The sequence below is a fragment of the Piliocolobus tephrosceles genome, chromosome 11 (assembly GCF_002776525.5).
Source record: "Piliocolobus tephrosceles isolate RC106 chromosome 11, ASM277652v3, whole genome shotgun sequence".
Classification (NCBI taxonomy): Eukaryota; Metazoa; Chordata; class Mammalia; order Primates; family Cercopithecidae; genus Piliocolobus; species Piliocolobus tephrosceles.
In genome coordinates this window covers 55,673,103-55,690,580 of record NC_045444.1, presented here as the reverse complement: position 1 = coordinate 55,690,580, position 17,478 = coordinate 55,673,103, and the positions used below count along the sequence as shown (strand labels likewise).

Below are 17,478 nucleotides of genomic sequence, written 5' to 3'. Positions count from 1 at the left end.
CTGGCTCATCCTGGCTCAAAAAGTTCCCCCACTGAGCACCTTGTGACCCCCACTCCTGCCCACCAGAGAACAACCCCGCTTTGACTGTAATTTTCCTTTATCTACCCAAATCCTATAAAACGGCCATACCCTTATCTCCCTTCGCTGACTCTTTTTGCGGACTCAGCCTGCCTGCACCCAGGTGAAATAAACAGCCATGTTGCTCACACACAGCCTGTTTGGTGGTCTCTTCACACGGACGCACATAACAGGGATGGTTTCCCCCATGCTGTTCTCCTGGTGGTTTTATAAGGCAGTTTTCCCTGCTCTTGCTTGCTCCCTCTCACCTGCAACTGTGTAAGACATGCCTCTTCCCCTTCCACTATGATTGTAAGTTTCCTGAGGTCTCACCAGACATGCGGAATTGTGAGTCAATTAACCTCTTTTCTTTATGAATTACCCAGTCTTGCGTATGTCTTTATTGCAGTGCGAGACCTAACTAATACAGGGGTGTAGGGACATGACTGAAGTCCCAAACTCATCTCTCTCTGTGCCTGATAAATTCTGCATACCTCACATAGTTCAGACTGCTCTGGGCTCTTTTTCTTTTCTTAAGGTCAATGAGAAAAAACATATTTAACAGGGTTGTGCTCAGGTAGTTTAAATTCAAATTAATTAGATTATCTTTTATCCATTCAGTGAATATTTAGTCTCTATTTTATGCCAGACACAATTGAAATCTTCGTTCTTGTTTTGATCAAGTCAGTGACAATACACGTATTTAACAGAACAAATAATATGAATGTCAGGGTACTCTCATTCATCCATTCAGCAAACTATTTATTACATACCTGTTAATGTCCTGGTATGGAGGCTTAACACTGGGAATAGAAAGAAGAGCCAGACTCTGCCTAGAGACAGAGCTACCTAAACAAATATATCTGCTTCTTTATGCCCCACAACGTCTAGGCAGAACTGCAGGTACAGCCTATTATCAGAAATCACACCTGCTAAAAACATTTATTTCATGTTCTCATCAGGTACCTGGTCCTTTGCTCTCCCTTTCTTGTCTTTTGTTTTGTTTTTCGTTTTCTTTCTTCTTTTTTTTTCTTTTTTTAGACAGAGTCTCCCTCTGTCGCTGAGGCTGGAATGCAGTGGCACCACCTCGGCTCAGTGCAACCTCTGCCTCCCAGATTCAAGTGATTCTCCTGCCTCAGCCTCCTGAGTAGCTGGGATTACAGGTGCCTGCCACCACACCTGGCTAATTTTTTTATTTTTAGTAGATTCAGGGCTTCGCCATGTTGGCCAGGTTGGTTTCAAATTCCTGGACTCAGGTGATCCACCCGCCTCAGCCTCCTAAAGTGCTGGGATTACAGGCATGAGCCACCGCGTCTGACCCTTTTCTTATCTTTTCTTTTTCTCCCTCATTCCCTTCCAGAAGCTGAGCTCCCTGCAGACACATCCTTTAAGGAAAATGAATTCCTAGTGGCAGATCAGGAAACTACACGTTTCATTTACAGTACCTAGGAAAGGACTCTCTCTCATACTGGTATCCATCTCTTAGAGCATAACTTTGTAAGTCAGTGCACTTAAAGACCATCTTTCTGGGTATACATGTAGTACAATTATTTTAGAGAACAAATTGATAATATCTACTAAAGTTTAAGATGTGCATAGCTGATGGTGCAGAAAGTCCACTCTAAAGAACATACTCCCAGCCTGGCCAACATGGTGAAACCCCGTCTCTACTAAAAATACAAAAATTAGCCAGGCGCGTGCCTGTAATTCCGGCTACTTGGGAGGCTGAAGCAGAAGAATCACTTGAACCTGGAAGGTGGAGGTTGCAGTGAGCTGAGATCGCGCCATTGCACTCCAGCCTGGGTGACGAGAGTAAGACTCCGTCTCAAAAAAATAAAAATAAAAATAATATACTCTAGAGCAATGTTCACATCTGTACACAAGAAAACATGTTCAAGAATATTCGGGCGGGGTGCAGTGGCTCATGTCTGTAATCCCAGCACTTTGGGAGGCTGAGGAGGGTGGATCACGAGGTCAAGAGTTCAAGACCAGCCTGGCCAACATGGTGAAACCCCGTCTCTACTATGAATACAAAAATTAGTGAGGTGTGGTGGTGCATGCCTGTAATTCCAGCTACTTGGGAGGCTGAGGCAGGAGAATGGCGTGAACCAGGGAGGCGGAGCTTGCAGTGAGTAGAGATCGTGCCACTGCACTCCAGCCTGGATGACAAAGTGAGACTCTGTCTCAAACAAAACAAAACAAAAAAATTAAAATTAAATTCACTAAAAACAAATGAGAAAAGTTAAGTTGTTAAGTTTGGTGGGCCAAATCACGTTAGCCTTCAGTTTCAGGTTAAAATGCTTATTAGGCATCAAGGTAAAGATGTCAAGTAGGCAGTTGGTATGAGTTTGGAGAAGTCAGGGTTAAAGATATAAATTTTGGAGCTATTAGTATATAGCAGACATTTTAAGTCATGTCATATATGAGCTCTCCTAAAGAAAGTACAGACAACAAAGATGGGAGAATTCCAGACTGACCCCTCTAGCATTCCAGTTTTTTGGATAATGAATAAAAGAAGAGAAGCCTGAACAGCAGCTAGAATAAGCAGACCCTGAGAGATGCTATGAAAATATGGCACCATAGGCCGGGCGCGGTGGCTCAAGCCTGTAATCCCAGCACTTTGGGAGGCCGAGACGGACGGATCACGAGGTCAGGAGATCGAGACCATCCTGGCTAACACAGTGAAACCCCGTCTCTACTAAAATACAAAAAAAAATTAGCCGGGCGAGGTGGCCGGCGCCTGTGGTCCCAGCTACTCGGGAGGCTTAGGCAGGAGAATGGCGTGAACCCGGGAGGCGGAGGTTGCAGTGAGCTGAGATCCAGCCACTGCACTCCAGCCTGGGCGACAGAGCAAGACTCCGTCTCAAAAAAAAAAACAAAAAAAAACAAAAAACAAAAAAAGAAAAACAAATATGGCACCATAGAAGCTAAAGAGGGGAATGTTTCAAGGAAGGAGTGACCAACTGAGTACATATAGCTAAGAAGATGCTATGGATTGTGCATGGGTCATGAGGATGGATCCCTTATGAATGGCTTGGTTCCGTTCTTGCAGTAGCCAGTAAGTTTCCCTTCTGATTGGTTCTCAGAGGAATGGGTTAGTTCCCATGAGAATGGGTTGTTATAAAACAATGGATTGTTATACCAGGGTGCCCCTCAGATTTGGTCTTTCTTCACACATGCCTGCTTCTCTTTGACCTTTTCCACCATGTTTGACTCAGCAGAAAAACCCTTACCAGAAGCCAAGAAGATGCTAGTGGGTGTCATGCTTCTTGTACAGCCTGCAGAATTGTGAGCCAAATAAACGTCTTTAAAAAAAAAATTATCCAGCCTTGGGTATTCATTTACAGCCAACACAAAACAGACTAAGACAGAAGATTTGCAGGCTGACCTAAACCATTTTTGTCATTGTGGCAGATACTGTTACTTATCTCTTAATATTGGCTCTCTCCTTCCTATATAATAATAATAAAATCACCTGTGGCTTTCAACAAAATGCATGGCCAATCAGAAATAAAAACTACATTTTTCCAGCCTTCCTTGAAGCTTAGTAAGGCCATGTCTGGCCCGTGAGACAAGAGCGGAAGTGATGTGTGCAACTTGCAGGTCATTCTTAAATGGAATGAGTTTATTCTCTTACCTCCTTTTCTCTTTTCTTCAACTAGCTAGATGTGGAAGATGAGCAAAACTGGACCAAGCAAATGAAGGAAACACCACAGGTGTGGCAAAGCAGCAAGATAGAAGGAAGCCAAGTTCCAACATCCTGTAGTGCCATACCAACCCTGATGGCTTCATAGAATGGATTTATCATTTTAACCTGGACTTTAAATGCGAGGGGGGAAAATCCATGAAAAAGTATTCAAGGCAGATGATGACAATATTTTAGACTTTTGGTCAGGGCAAGTGAGAGAATTCATCACTAAGGGGCAGAAAACTCAACTAAATCAAAACTCCAGGCCAAGAGTACCACTCCGAAGGCTGCTAGGCTTGCTAAGCTTTTCTATTTGCGTGTGTGTGTACGTGCAAGGTGAATATCAGGTTGCGTAAAAGCCAGAAATCTAGGGTCTCCCTGAATTTTGGGAATGGGTTGTAGGACTACTTTTGTGTTTTCTTGCTAATAGATGTTTGAATGTGAATCTTGTCTAAAAAAAAATTTCCTTCATTGTAATAAGTCATCTGAAAGTGAGGTTGTTAAGGGGAGACCTAGAGCCCACCCCTATGTCTAACAATTGGTGGCCTCCACTATCCCCTAAATTATCTAATAATTGTGAGCAGCCAAATTTACTTGGGTCAATTTGCTACATTTGGCAAGTGAACGAGGTCAGCATGCATGAAACCATAAGTAGATCTTCTAGAGAAGACAATACATGGAAGTTGATAAAACAGCACAGATTCTTTACCAAGACTTCATGTAAAATAAAATAGCTGTGATAGATAAAGAGAAAAGAAGGGCCTTTAGGGGCTAAACTTTTTAAAATTGAACTGTAGGGCCGGGCGTGGTGGCTCAAGCCTATAATCCCAGTACTTTGGGAGGCCGAGACAGGTGGATCACGAGGTCAGGAGATCGAGACCATCCTGGCGAGCACGGTGAAACCCCGTCTCTACTAAAAAATGCAAAAAACTAGCCGGGCAAGGTGGCGGGCGCCTGTAGTCCCAGCTACTTGGGAGGCTGAGCCAGGAGAATGGCGTGAACCTGGGAGGCGGAGCTTGCAGTGAGCTGAGATCCGGCCACTGCACTCCAGCCTGGGCGACAGAGCGAGACTCCGTCTCAAAAAAAATAAATAAAATTGAATTGTAACACACAAACTATAAGGTGCATGAATTTTAAGTGCTCAATGAAATTTCACAAGTGAACACTACCTTGTAATTACCATCCAGATTGAGATACAGAACATTTCAGCACTCCAGAAAGTTCCTTTGTGCTCCTCTCCCAGTCAATATCCTCCTTAAAAGTAACTACCATTGATTAGCTTTGCCTGTTCTAGATCATGTAGTATGTATATATCTGGGTCTCAGTCAGTTTGGACAGCTATAACAAAATATCATAGACTGGGTGTCTTAAACAACAGAAATTTATTGCTCACAGTTTTGGAGGCTGAGAAGTCTTAAGATCAAGGTGCTGTTAGATCTGGTGTCTCATGATGGCCTGCTTCCTGGTTTGCAGATGGCCATCTTCTTCATGTATCCTTACAAGGTGAAAAGCAGAAAGGAAGTAAACTCTCCAGTCTCTTCTTTTTTTTTTTTTTTTTTTTTTTTTGGAGACAGGGTCTTGCTCTGTCGCCCGGGCTGGAGTGCAGTGGCCGGATCTCAGCTCACTGTAAGCTCCGCCTCCCGGGTTTACGTCATTCTCCTGCCTCAGCCTCCAGAGTAGCTGGGACTACAGGCGCCCGCCACCTCGCCCGGCTAGTTTTTTGTATTTTTTTAGTAGAGATGGGGTTTCACTGTGTTCGCCAGGATGGTCTCGATCTCCTGACCTCGTGATCCGCCCGTCTCGGCCTCCCAGAGTGCTGGGATTACAGGCTTGAGCCACCGTGCCCGGCCCTCCAGTCTCTTCTTACAAGGCACTAAATTCCATTCATGAGGGTCCTACCACCATGACGTTATTACCTCCCAAAGGCCTCACTTCCTAATACCATCCCACTGGAGGTTAGGATGTCAACGTATGAATTTTGGGGAACTCCAAACAGTCCACAACATGTGATATATGCACATACCACAACTGATTTATCCATTCTTCTGTTTCTTTTCCTTTTTTTGAGACAGAGTCTCACTGTGTTGCCTAGGCTAGAGTGCAGTGGTAAAATCTCGGCTCACTGCAACCTCTGCCCCCCAGGTTCAAGTGATTCTTATGCCTCAGCATCCCGAGTAACTGGGATTACAGGTGCCTGCCACCATGCCTGACTAATCTTTGTACTGTTTTAAGTAGAGACAGGGTTTTGCCATGTTGACCAGGCTGGTTTCAAACTTCTGACCTCAAGGGATCTACCCACCTCCGCCTCCCAAAGTGCTGGGATTACAGGCGTGAGCCAGGACGTCTGGCCCATTCTTCTGTTTCTGACCATTTGGTTGTTCCTAGTTTTTTGCTGTTATGAATAAAGCTATTCTGAACATTCCTTTTTTTTTTTTTTTTTTTTTTTTTTTTTTGAGACGGAGTCTCGCTCTCGCTCTGTCGCCCAGGCTGGAGTGCAGTGGCGCGATCTCGGCTCACTGCAAGCTCCGCCTCCCGGGTTCACGCCATTCTCCTCCCTCAGCCTCCCAAGTAGCTGGGACTACAAGCGCTCACCGCCACGCCCGGCTAATTTTTTTGCATTTTTAGTAGAGATGGGGTTTCACCATGTTAGCCAGGATGGTCTCGATCTCCTGACCTCGTGATCCGCTCGTCTCGGCCTCCCAAAGTGCTGGGATTACAGGCTTGAGCCACCGCGCCCGGCCCCGAACATTCTTATACATGTCTTCTGCACTCATTTCTGTTAGGTGTATGCCTAAGAATGAAATTATGGGTCACAGGGCAGGCATGTGTTTAGCTCTAATATGTACTGCTAAACAGCTTTCCAAAGCGGTCATACCATTTTTCACTCACACTAGCAATGTAGTCGCTAAACATTCTGGACAATGTACTGTCATGTTTTAAAGCCAGGTATTATTTTTTATTTTAATTTTAATTTATACCTATATAGGCAGTACCAGTGCAGATTTCTTAACATGCACATATTATGTAGTGGCGAAGTGTGGGCTTTTAGTGCACCCATCACCTAAATAGTGAACATTGTACCCGATAAGCAATTTTTCAGCCCTCACCCCTGCTCTCACCCTCCCACCTTTTGTAATCTCCAATGTCCATTATTCCACTCTAAGCCACATATAATATTAATATTAAAAGCTCATGCTTACCATAAGTAAACTACGTAGTGAAGAGACTTCAAAATAAAGTTGGTAAATAAAAAGGCACACTTGAAAAGTTTCAGAAAGAATAGAACAATTCTTGCTTTGTTTCTGGTGTAGGAGGAAAGGGAAACAGACACATTAAAATTATTCTTTCAGATGAAGGCTACTGACAGTTGAAATAGTTAATTAACTTTGGCTTCTTTTCTCCCTAATCCAAAGCAGTCTTTTCTTTCATTGGCTTCTGAAAAGTTATTTAGTCTTCTGCCTACATGTAGAGGCAACACAGGAAGGTTTTCGCCAGTGCTGAGATGGCTGGGATCACTCAACTGGTCCACTACCTGGAATTAAAGTCAACAGTAGTAATAAGGGTTTCCAATGGTGCATGCCAGTAGTCCCAACCACTCGGGGGCATCCCTTGAGCTCAGGAGTTGGAAACCAGCCTGGACAACATAGAGATAAACCGTCTCTTGAGGGGAAAAATAAAAAAAGGCCAGGTGCAGTAGCTCGCACTTGTAATCCTAGAACTTTGGGAGACCAAGGTGGGCAGATCACGAGCTCAGGAGTTTGAAACCAGCCTGACCAACATGGTGAAACCCAGTTGCTACTAAAAATACAAAAATTAGCCAGGCATGGTGGTGTGCTCCTGTAATCCCAGCTACTCGGGAGGCTGAGGCAGGGGAATCGCTTGAACCTGGGAGGGGGAGGTTGCAGTGAGCCCAGATGGTGCCATTGCACTCCAGCCTGGGCAACAGAGTGAGACTCTGTTGTGCCCTGAGTTCCGAGACCCCCCTCAAAGACGACCACCAGAAACCGAAGTCAAAGCCAAGCGGCCGGGATCACTTTATTGCAGGTTCGAACCCGGACCTCTCTCCGTACAGGTGTAGTCAGGAGGGCAAGAGAGAGGTCTCGAGCACAGCTCAAGCCTACTTTTTATAGTAAGGCACAAACAGGTTACAGAAGATTAGGGCATTTTTGCAGTTACAAGATTGGGATTGGTTGACATTTTGAAGTTTGAACATTCGGCAGTTTCTGGTTGGCTCCCGCCCATTTTTAAACCACAAACGTCTAGGGGTTTTTGTTTTTTAGACAAACTGCTTGCTTAACCATGGGTGGGAGGGGGGTGGTTTCGATTGAGCAAGCAGGGGGTACATGACTGGGGGCTGCAAGCACCAGTAATCAGAACAGAACAGAACAGGACAGGGACTTTCACAACGCTTGTCCATACAACGTCTGGAATCTATAGATAACATAACCGGTTAGGTCAGGGGTCGATCTTTAACCAGGCTCCGGGCGCCGCCCGGGCTGTCTGCCTGTGGATTTCATTTCTGCCTTTTAGTCTTTTCAACTCCATCTAAAAATAAAAAATAAAAAAAAAAAATTCTGAACTCTTGGTTAACTTTATCTGTCATCCGGATGAAACCCCAGTGATTTATGATTTGGACAATTCTCTGGCATCTGTAGAGTGCCAGGCATCCTCAAAGTTTTCAGTAGCATCTCTCCAACTTATTCCCTTAAGACTTCTTTCCAGGCTGGGCGCGGTGGCTCAAGCCTGTAATCCCAGCACTTTGGGAGGCCGAGACCGGTGGATCACGAGGTCAGGAGATCCAGACCATCCTGGCTAGCACGGTGAAACCTCGTCTCTACTAAAAAATACAAAAAACTAGCTGGGTGAGGTGGCGGGCGCCTGTAGTCCCAGCTACTCGGGAGGCTGAGGCAGGAGAATGGGGTGAACCTGGGAGAGGGAGCTTGCAGTGAGCTGAGATCCGGCCACTGTACTCCAGCCTGGGCGAGGGAGCGAGACTCCGTCTCAAAAAAAAAAAAAAAAAAAAAAAAAAAGACTTCTTTCCCACCAGGATGATCTGCCAGGAATTTGGTCAAATCGTACATCCATGTGCTTTAGATATGATTGTGCTTTGAATCTCCTCTAGGGTGCAGGGCGCAGCACTTCACGGCCTTGTCCCACTGATGGGCCATCTCGGTGGGCTGCGAGCCAGACCCAGCACACACAGCGGTGCCTTGCCAGCAGCGCGCGCCTCTCATCCAGCTCCGCCGGGGACATTCCCCGCCCACACCAGGGACCCCTGCCAGAGGCGGGGCAGCCAGTCTGTCATTGTTTTTAATTTTGGCCACACGGTGGTGTGGCGGTATCTCATGGCGCCTTTAATTTGCATTTCCTTGATTTACAATGTTAAGCACCTTTTCAGATGCTCATTTGCCATTTGACGTCCTCCTTTGTGCAGGGCCTTGCCCATTTAAAGATTGTGAGAGTTGGCCAGAAGCGGTGGCTCACGACTGTAATCCCAGCACTTTGGGAGGCTAGTTCGAGACTCAGTGTGGGCAACATAGTGAGACCCAGACCTTGAATCTACAAAAAATAATTTAAAAATTAGCCGGAATTGTCTCTTAAAAAAAAACAAACAAAAAAAGTGTGTGTTTTTTTAAAGTGATTTTTACCAATTTTATCAATTAGGATTTTTATAAATTAGGATTCTTCCAATTTTATCAATTAGGATTAGCAATTTTATCAATTCTTTTAATTTTATCAATTAGGATTCTTTTTTTATCATTAAACTTTTTTAATGGGTCTCAAAATTCTGTGACAAATTTTTGGTCAAGTTGTTTCCATTAAAAAGTACTGATTTTAAAAACTAATAACTTAAAACTGCCACACGCAAAAAAGAAAACCAAAGTGGTCCACAAAACTTTCTCCTTTCCTTCTGAAGGTTTTACGATGCATTGTTATCATTAACCAGTCTTTTACTACTAAACTTAAATGGCCAATTGAAACAAACAGTTCTGAGACCGTTCTTCCACCACTGATTAAGAGTGGGGTGGCAAGTATTAGGGATAATATTCATTTAGCCTTCTAAGCTTTCTGGGCAGACTTGGTGACCTTGTCAGCTCCAGCAGCCTTCTTGTCCACTGCTTTGATGACACCCACTGCAACTGTCTGCCTCATGTCACGAACAGCAAAGCAACCCAAAGGTGGATAGTCTGAGAAGCTCTCAACACACATAGGCTTGCCAGGAACCATATCAACAATGGCAGCATCACCAGACTTCAAGAATTTAGGGCCATCTTCCAGTTTTTTACCAGAACGGCGATCAATCTTTTCCTTCAGCTCAGCAAACTTGCATGCAATGTGAGCCGTGTGGCAATCCAACACAGGGGCATAGCCAGCACTTATTTGGCCTGGATGGTTCAGGATAATCACCTGAGCAGTGAAGCCAGCTGCTTCCATTGGTGGGTCGTTTTTGCTGTCACCAGCAACGTTGCCACGACGAACATCCTTGACAGACACATTCTTGACATTAAAGCCCACATTGTCCCCAGGAAGAGCTTCGCTCAAAGCTTCATGGTGCATTTCGACAGATTTTACTTCAGTTGTTACGTTGACTGGAGCAAAGGTGACCACCATACCAGGTTTGAGAACACCAGTCTCCACTCGGCCAACAGGAACAGTACCAATACCACCAATTTTGTAGACATCCTGGAGAGGCAGGCACAAGGGCTTGTCAGTTGGACGAGTTGGTGGTAGGATGCAGTCCAGAGCCTCAAGCAGCGTGGTTCCACTGGCATTGCCATCCTTACAGGTGACCTTCCATCCCTTGAACCAAGGCATGTTAGCACTTGGCTCCAGCATGTTGTCACCATTCCAACCAGAAATTGGCACAAATGCTACTGTGTCGGGGTTGTAGCCAATTTTCTTTTTTTTCTTTTTTTTTTTTTTTTTTTTGAGGCGGAGTCTTGCTCTGTCGCCCGGACTGGAGTGCAGTGGCCGGATCTCAGCTCACTACAAGCTCCGCCTCCCGGGTTTACGCCATTCTCCTGCCTCAGTCTCCCGAGTAGCTGAGACTACAGGCGCCCGCCACCTCGCCCAGCTAGTTTTTGTATTTTTAGTAGAGACGGGGTTTCACCGTGTTAGCCAGGATGGTCTCGATCTCCTGACCTCGTGATCCGCCCATCTCGGCCTCCCAAAGTGCTGGGATTACAGGCTTGAGCCACCGTGCCCGGCCAGTAGCCAATTTTCTTAATGTAAGTGCTGACTTCCTTAACAATTTCCTCATATCTCTTCTGGCTGTAGGGTAGCTCAGTGGAATCCATTTTGTTAACACCAACAATTAGTTGTTTCACACCCAGTGTGTAAGCCAGAAGAACATGCTCTTGGGTCTGCCCATTCTTGGAGATACCAGCTTCAAATTCACCAACACCAGCAGCAACAATTAGGACAGTACAGTCGGCCTGAGATGTCCCTGTAATCATGTTTTTGATGAAGTCTCTCTGTGTCCTGGGGCGTCAATGATAGTCACATAATACTTGCTGGTCTCAAATTTCCACAAGGAGATATCAATGGTGATACCACATTCCCGCTCAGCTTTCAGTTGATCCAAGACCCAGGCATACTTGAAGCAGCCCTTTCCCATCTCAGCAGCCTCCTTCTCAAATTTTTCAGTGGTTCTTTTGTCGATGCCACCGCATTTGTAGATCAGATGGCCAGTAGTGGTGGACTTGCCTGAATCTACGTGTCCAATGACGACAATGTTGATATGAGTCTTTTCCGTTCCCATTTTGGCTTTTAGGGGTAGTTTTCACGACACCTGTGTTCTGGTGGCAAACCCGTTGCGAAAAAGCCAATTAGGATTCTTTAAATGAATCTGGATACAAAGGTTACATCAGATGTAGGAATTGTGGATTTCTTTCCCCCAGTATATGGCTTTCTTTTTCACTCTCCTATTGGTGTCTTTGGATAATTAGTGCTTTTTATGTTGTGTTTAAAAAATCACTGCCTACTCCAAATGCACAGAAATATTCTCCTCTAATTTCTTTTAGAATCTGTATTGTTTTATTTTCACATTTAGTTCTATGATTCATGTTAAATTAATTTGGGGCATAATATAAGGCAGATGGCAAAGTTCCTTTTTTTTCTATATGAATGAACAATAATTGTTCCAGCAACATTTGTTGAAAAGATTGTTACCACGTCTAATTCTAATTCTAGAATGGTTATCCAAATTTTAAAAAAGACTTTTTTTTTTTTAAACATCCACACACACCTGGCTAATTTTTAAATTCTTTTGTAGAGACAGGGTCTCACTATGTTGCTCAGATTGGTCATGAACTGCTGGCCTCAAGCTATCCTCCCACCTTGGCCTTCCAAAGTGCTGGGATTACAGGTGTGAGCTACTGTGCCCTGCCTAGAATGAGATTTTTTAAAGAAATGAAAATAGGCCCGGCGCAGTGGCTCAAGCCTGTAATCCCAGCACTTTGGGAGGCCGAGACGGGTGGATCACGAGGTCAGGAGATAGAGACCATCCTGGCTAACACGGTGAAACCCCATCTCTACTAAAAAATACACACAAAAAAAACTAGCCGAGCGAGGTGGCGGGCGCCTGTAGTCCCAGCTACTCAGGAGGCTGAGGCAGGAGAATGGTGTGAACCCGGGAGGCGGAGCTTGCAGTGAGCTGAGATCCGGCCACTGCACTCCAGCCTGGGCGACAGAGCGAGACTCCGTCTCAAAAAAAAGAAAAGAAATGAAAATAGCCCCATAAAAAAATCCAAGTATTAAGCAGATAGAAGGTAATTCTCCTTTGATCATATCCACCTTAGGGGTAAGAAGACTATGCTGATCCCTTGAAAATAAAGACAGTAATTAAAAATGATTTTAGAGGAAGTTAAATGTACAGTGAAATTACTGCCTACACAAGGTTGATGTTACAAACTGTATCAGAGTCCCAGCAAGATTTTTTTTTTTTTTTTTTTGAGATGGGGTCTCAAACTCTTGGGCTCTATGGATCCCCCCTCCTCAGCCTCCTGACTATCTGGGATTACAGGTATGTGCTACCATGATCGTCTGGTAGCAGGAAAATGTAATAAACTACTTTTTACAAAGGTGTGGGAAGGGCATAAGTAAATTCTGAGGCATAGTGCGATACCCCAAGGTTAGTAATATTGAGGGCTCCATTACCATCCCAAGGGGAAGGTGGCAGAGCCAAAGGAGGAGCTAGTCTCTTGGGAGAAAGAGGACGGTAAGGAGAGGCCCCTGAGGATGCATCCAAGCCATCCAAGCCATGCCAACCCTGCAGGAATGGAGCTAGGGGAATGAAGGCTGGAGTGAATGCTCCCCTCCCCCACTCTGTTGTTAGTGCTCTCCTCTGCGTAGATCAGTCTCCTGGTGGAGAAGGAACTGGTGGAGAATGTATCGGAGAGGAAAAGGAAGATCTAGCACACAAAACATAGGAAAACACTTAGTCCAAGAGGAGGAAGAGTGGATCCGTGTTACGTACTCAAGATCAGAGGTGGGTTTGCGTGAAGCCAATAAGGTTTAAGCTTCAGGATCCCTCAATTATATTGGCCCTTTCCAAGGACCTGGGAGGGATCCTAATAATGTGTTCACAAGGTCATATGGTTTTGTTAAATTTGTAAAATATATTTTAACCAAAACCATCAAACTGTTGTTCTTTCCATTTCAAATCTCCCTCCATTCCACTTCCCCAGTATTTAATGGTACCGAAGTGACACAAGTTATTTTGAGTTTCTGTCTAAAAAGAAGTTGAATTGAGAATAAGCCACTATAAATGTAATTTGAGCAGACATTTTTAAACATTTTAATAAGACGTGAAGAAGTTACAGTTCCTAGTTTATTAAAGAACTGAAAAAAACTAAGATAAAATAATAGAATATGAAGCTAAAGTCATAAACACGAGTAACAAAATCAGTGGAGATTATTCTGTATTCAAGAAGCAAATTATAAGAAAGAAGTTTTCAAATCATACCAATATCAGTGATTCATTAAGAATAAATGAATTTCAAAAAAGAAATTAATAAGCTTCTTGGATTGTGTATAATCCAATTAACAAAGTGGAGCAAATCATAAGAATATGTTGGAAAAAATTACAATTTTTGATGATTTAAAAATAATGAGATTGGCCGGGTGTGGTGGCTCACAATTGTAATCACAGCACTTTGGGAGGCCGAGGCAGGTGAATCACAGGGTCAGGAGTTCAAGACCAGCGTGGCCAATATGGCAAAACCCCATCTCTACTAAAAAAAAAATACAAAAATTAGCTGGGAGTGGTGGCGCTCGCCTGTAGTCCCAACTACTTGGGAGACTGAGGCAGAAGAATCGCTTGAACCCAGGAGGTGGAGGTTGCAGTGAGCTGAGACTGTCCCATTGCACTCCAGCCTGGGAGACAGAGCAAGACTCCATCTCAAAAAAAAAAAAAGAAAGAAAAGAAATCATAAAACACCATTTTAATGACATTGATGACAAACTGTTTAATGAGTGCCCTGAAGTACACTTACACATCCTGAAATCTTACCACCCACACGTGAAAAAGACTTACAAAAGTGTCCTCAAATTTGTAATACTCTTAAATATATTTTTTCTTTTTAAATTTTTTCTAGCCACGAGACCACCACAGAACTCTTACATATTTATAAGACATCACTGATAAAACTTATTAAGCTGACACTTTTCTGAACAACCAGTAATTTAAAAAAAACACTTTATAGAGGAATTCTAATTATTCTAGAAAAAAGTAAATTATCCTTATACCCGCTCCATTGAAAATACCCTCTCTGTAAAAAATGTTACAAAATTGAAGAGTAATCAAAGTCTATGTGGCTAAAAAATGCAGGGAAAAAATATTATGGGACTGTTTCTGGCAGTTAATTATGTTCAAGTACTTTTTTGTCCTGGATTTTGTGATGCTTGTGCTATTTGCCTTTGTTGTGATTTACCTATTTATTCTAAATAAATATTTATTTATTTAGGAAATATTCATTTTCCTAATTTTTTTTTTTTTTTTTTTTTTTGAGATGGAGTCTCTTTCTATTACCCAGGCTGGAAGGCAGTGGCGCAATCTCACTGCAACCTCGGCCTCCCAGGTTCAAGCAATTCTCTTGCCTCAGCCTCCTGCGTAGCTGGGACTACAGGTATGCCACCACGCCCAGATAATTTTTGTATTTTTGGTAGAGACAGGGTTTCACTATGTTGGCCAGGCTGGTCTTGAATTCCTGACCTCAGGTGATCAGCCCGCCTCAGAAAGTGTTGGGATAACAGGTGTGAGCCACCACGCCTGGCCTCCTGCCTAATTTTGTACTCATAATTTGGTATTATTTTTCCTAAAGAGTCCCCCTTCCCCCAAATTGCATTTAATGCCATGCCCCACAAATTCTGATGTGACCTTGTTCAGATTAACACTAAAGAAACAGGGACTGGGCAAACTTCAACAGTGACAGCAATGGCAATGAAATTAGAACACGAAGCACTCTCCCTAGGGTAGCAGACTGGCGTGCATGTTTGATATGTATATGCAAGTCCAACACACACAAACAGAAACACAAGTATGACAGGGTCTCACTCTGTCATCCAGGCTGGAGTTCCCCTAGGGTAGAAGACTGGCGTACATGTTTGATATATATATGCAAGTCTAACACACACAAACACAAACACACATATGACAGGGTCTCCCACTCTCTCCATCCAGGCTGGAGTGCAGTGGCACAATCACAGCTTGCTGTAGCCTTAACTTCCTGAGCTCAAGTGACCCTCCCACCTCAGCTTCCTGAGTAGCTGGGACCACAGATTTGGACCACCTCACCTGGCTAATTTTTGTATTTTTTTGTAGAGACAGGGTCTTGCCATGTTGCCCAAACTAGTCTTGAACACCTGGCCTCAACCAATCCTCCTGCCTCGGCCTCCCAGAGTGCTGGGATTACAGGTGTGAGCCACCATGTCAAACCAGGAATATTTAAAAGAATCTTCAAACCTCATTAAGGAAAGAAGGGGGAAAAAGCAAAACCAGCTGAGATGGGTAAATTGTAGTCTGCAGGAAATGTGGCCCTCACAATTTTGGCAGTAAATTGGTGGGAAATTATTCCAGAAGCAAATCTATTCTAAGAAATTCACTATGACGCAGAGGTCCCAGGAAAGCAGTGTGGAGACTGGAGCGGCACTGGAAGGCCTTTGGCACTTACTCTAAAGGCTAAGCTGCCACCATACTTTAAGGCAGCACCTCCTACTGGGAGGACAGCCTTAATCCATACACTGGGAAGCATTACTGACAGCAAATGGTAGGAAAATCCCAGAGGAAATAATTCTACCCTCATCACTCAAAAACAGAAATGAAGCAATACATTAACAAAAAATCCATGAGGAATTTTGAGAGAATCAGGGGTCCCAAAAGAAAAAATCAGATGAAGTATTGTAAAGATATTACTAATCAACCATTCATAGAATTTGGAAATAATTCTTTTTTCTTTTTTTATGAAATGGAGTTTCGCTCTTGTTGCCCAAGCTGGAGTGCAATGGCACGATCTTGGTTCACCACAACCTCTACCTCCTGGGTTCAAGCGATTCTCCTGCCTCAGCCTCCTGAGCAGCTGGGATTACAGGCATGTACCACCATGCCCAGCTAATTTTTTTGTATTTTTAGTAAAGACGGGGTTTCTCCTTGTTGGTCAGGCTGGTCTCAAACTCCCAGCCTCAGGTGGTCCACCCACCTCAGCCTCCCAAAGTGCTGGGATTATAGGCGTGAGCCACCATGCCCAGCCTGAAAATAATTCTTAAGGGGAGAGCTCAGAGGGTTGCAAGGTTTTTGGTTTCGAGTTTGGATTTTTTTTTTTTTTTTTTGGTCTGGTTTTTTTTTTTTTTTTTTTTTTTTGCTTGCTTCTTTGTTTTCTTTTTATTATAGAAATTTTCAAGCATACTTCCAAAAAGTGTAATATAAATAGTATAATAACCCTCTAAATAGCCATCATCCACCTTCCACATGCATCAGCACATGTTCAGTCTTATTTTATCTACATGCCAACCCACTTTCCCAAAGCCCTCACAAGCCTATTTTAGAAAAAAATGACAGATATCTTGATTTAATCTACAAAGTCTTATCTATGTACCTTTAAGAATAAGAACTCTTTTTTTTTTTTTTTTTTTTGAGATGGAGTCTTGCTCATCACCCAGGCTGGAGTGCAGTGGCGCGATCTCGGCTCACTGCAAGCTCCGCCTCCCGGGTTCACGCCATTCTCCTGTCTCAGCCTCCCGAGTAGTGGGGACTACAGGCGCCTGCCAACGCGCCCGGCTAATTTTTTGTATTTTTAGCAGAGACGGGGTTTCACCGTGTTAGCCAGGATGGTCTGGATCTCCTGACCTTGTGATCCGCCCGCCTCGGCCTCCCAAAGTGCTGGGATTACAGGCGTGAGCCACCGCGCCCGGCCAAGAACTCTTTTTAAAAATATATAACCATATGACAGGCGCAGTGGCTCACGTCTGTAATCCCAGTACTTTGGGAGGCCGAGGCAGGCGAATCACAAGGTCAGGAAATTGAGACCATCCTGGCTAACACAATGAAACCCTGTCTCTACTAAAAATACAAAAAATTAGCCGGGCGTGGTGGCGGGTTCCTGTAGTCCCAGCTACTCGGAGGCTGAGGCAGGAGAATGGTGTGAACTCGGGAGGCGGAGCTTGCAGTGAGCAGAGATTGTGCCACTGCACTCCAGCCTGGGCGACAGAGCAAGACTCCGTCTCAAAAAAAAAAA

The 17,478-nt window shown here is 44.1% G+C and overlaps 2 pseudogenes across 1 annotated transcript; one reads left to right on the top strand and one right to left on the bottom strand.

The window, feature by feature from the left end:
- Nucleotides 1-9,502: 9,502 nt before the first annotated feature.
- Nucleotides 9,503-11,568, bottom strand: LOC111534581 (annotated as a pseudogene). Its single transcript, XR_002729139.1, has 2 exons — nucleotides 10,966-11,568; nucleotides 9,503-10,642 (listed from the first exon to the last, which is right to left on the bottom strand). The product of XR_002729139.1 is annotated as an elongation factor 1-alpha 1-like (transcript).
- A 1,565-nt stretch (nucleotides 11,569-13,133) lies between these two features.
- LOC111524522 overlaps nucleotides 13,134-17,478 on the top strand; it is a 20,200-nt pseudogene continuing 15,855 nt past the window's right edge.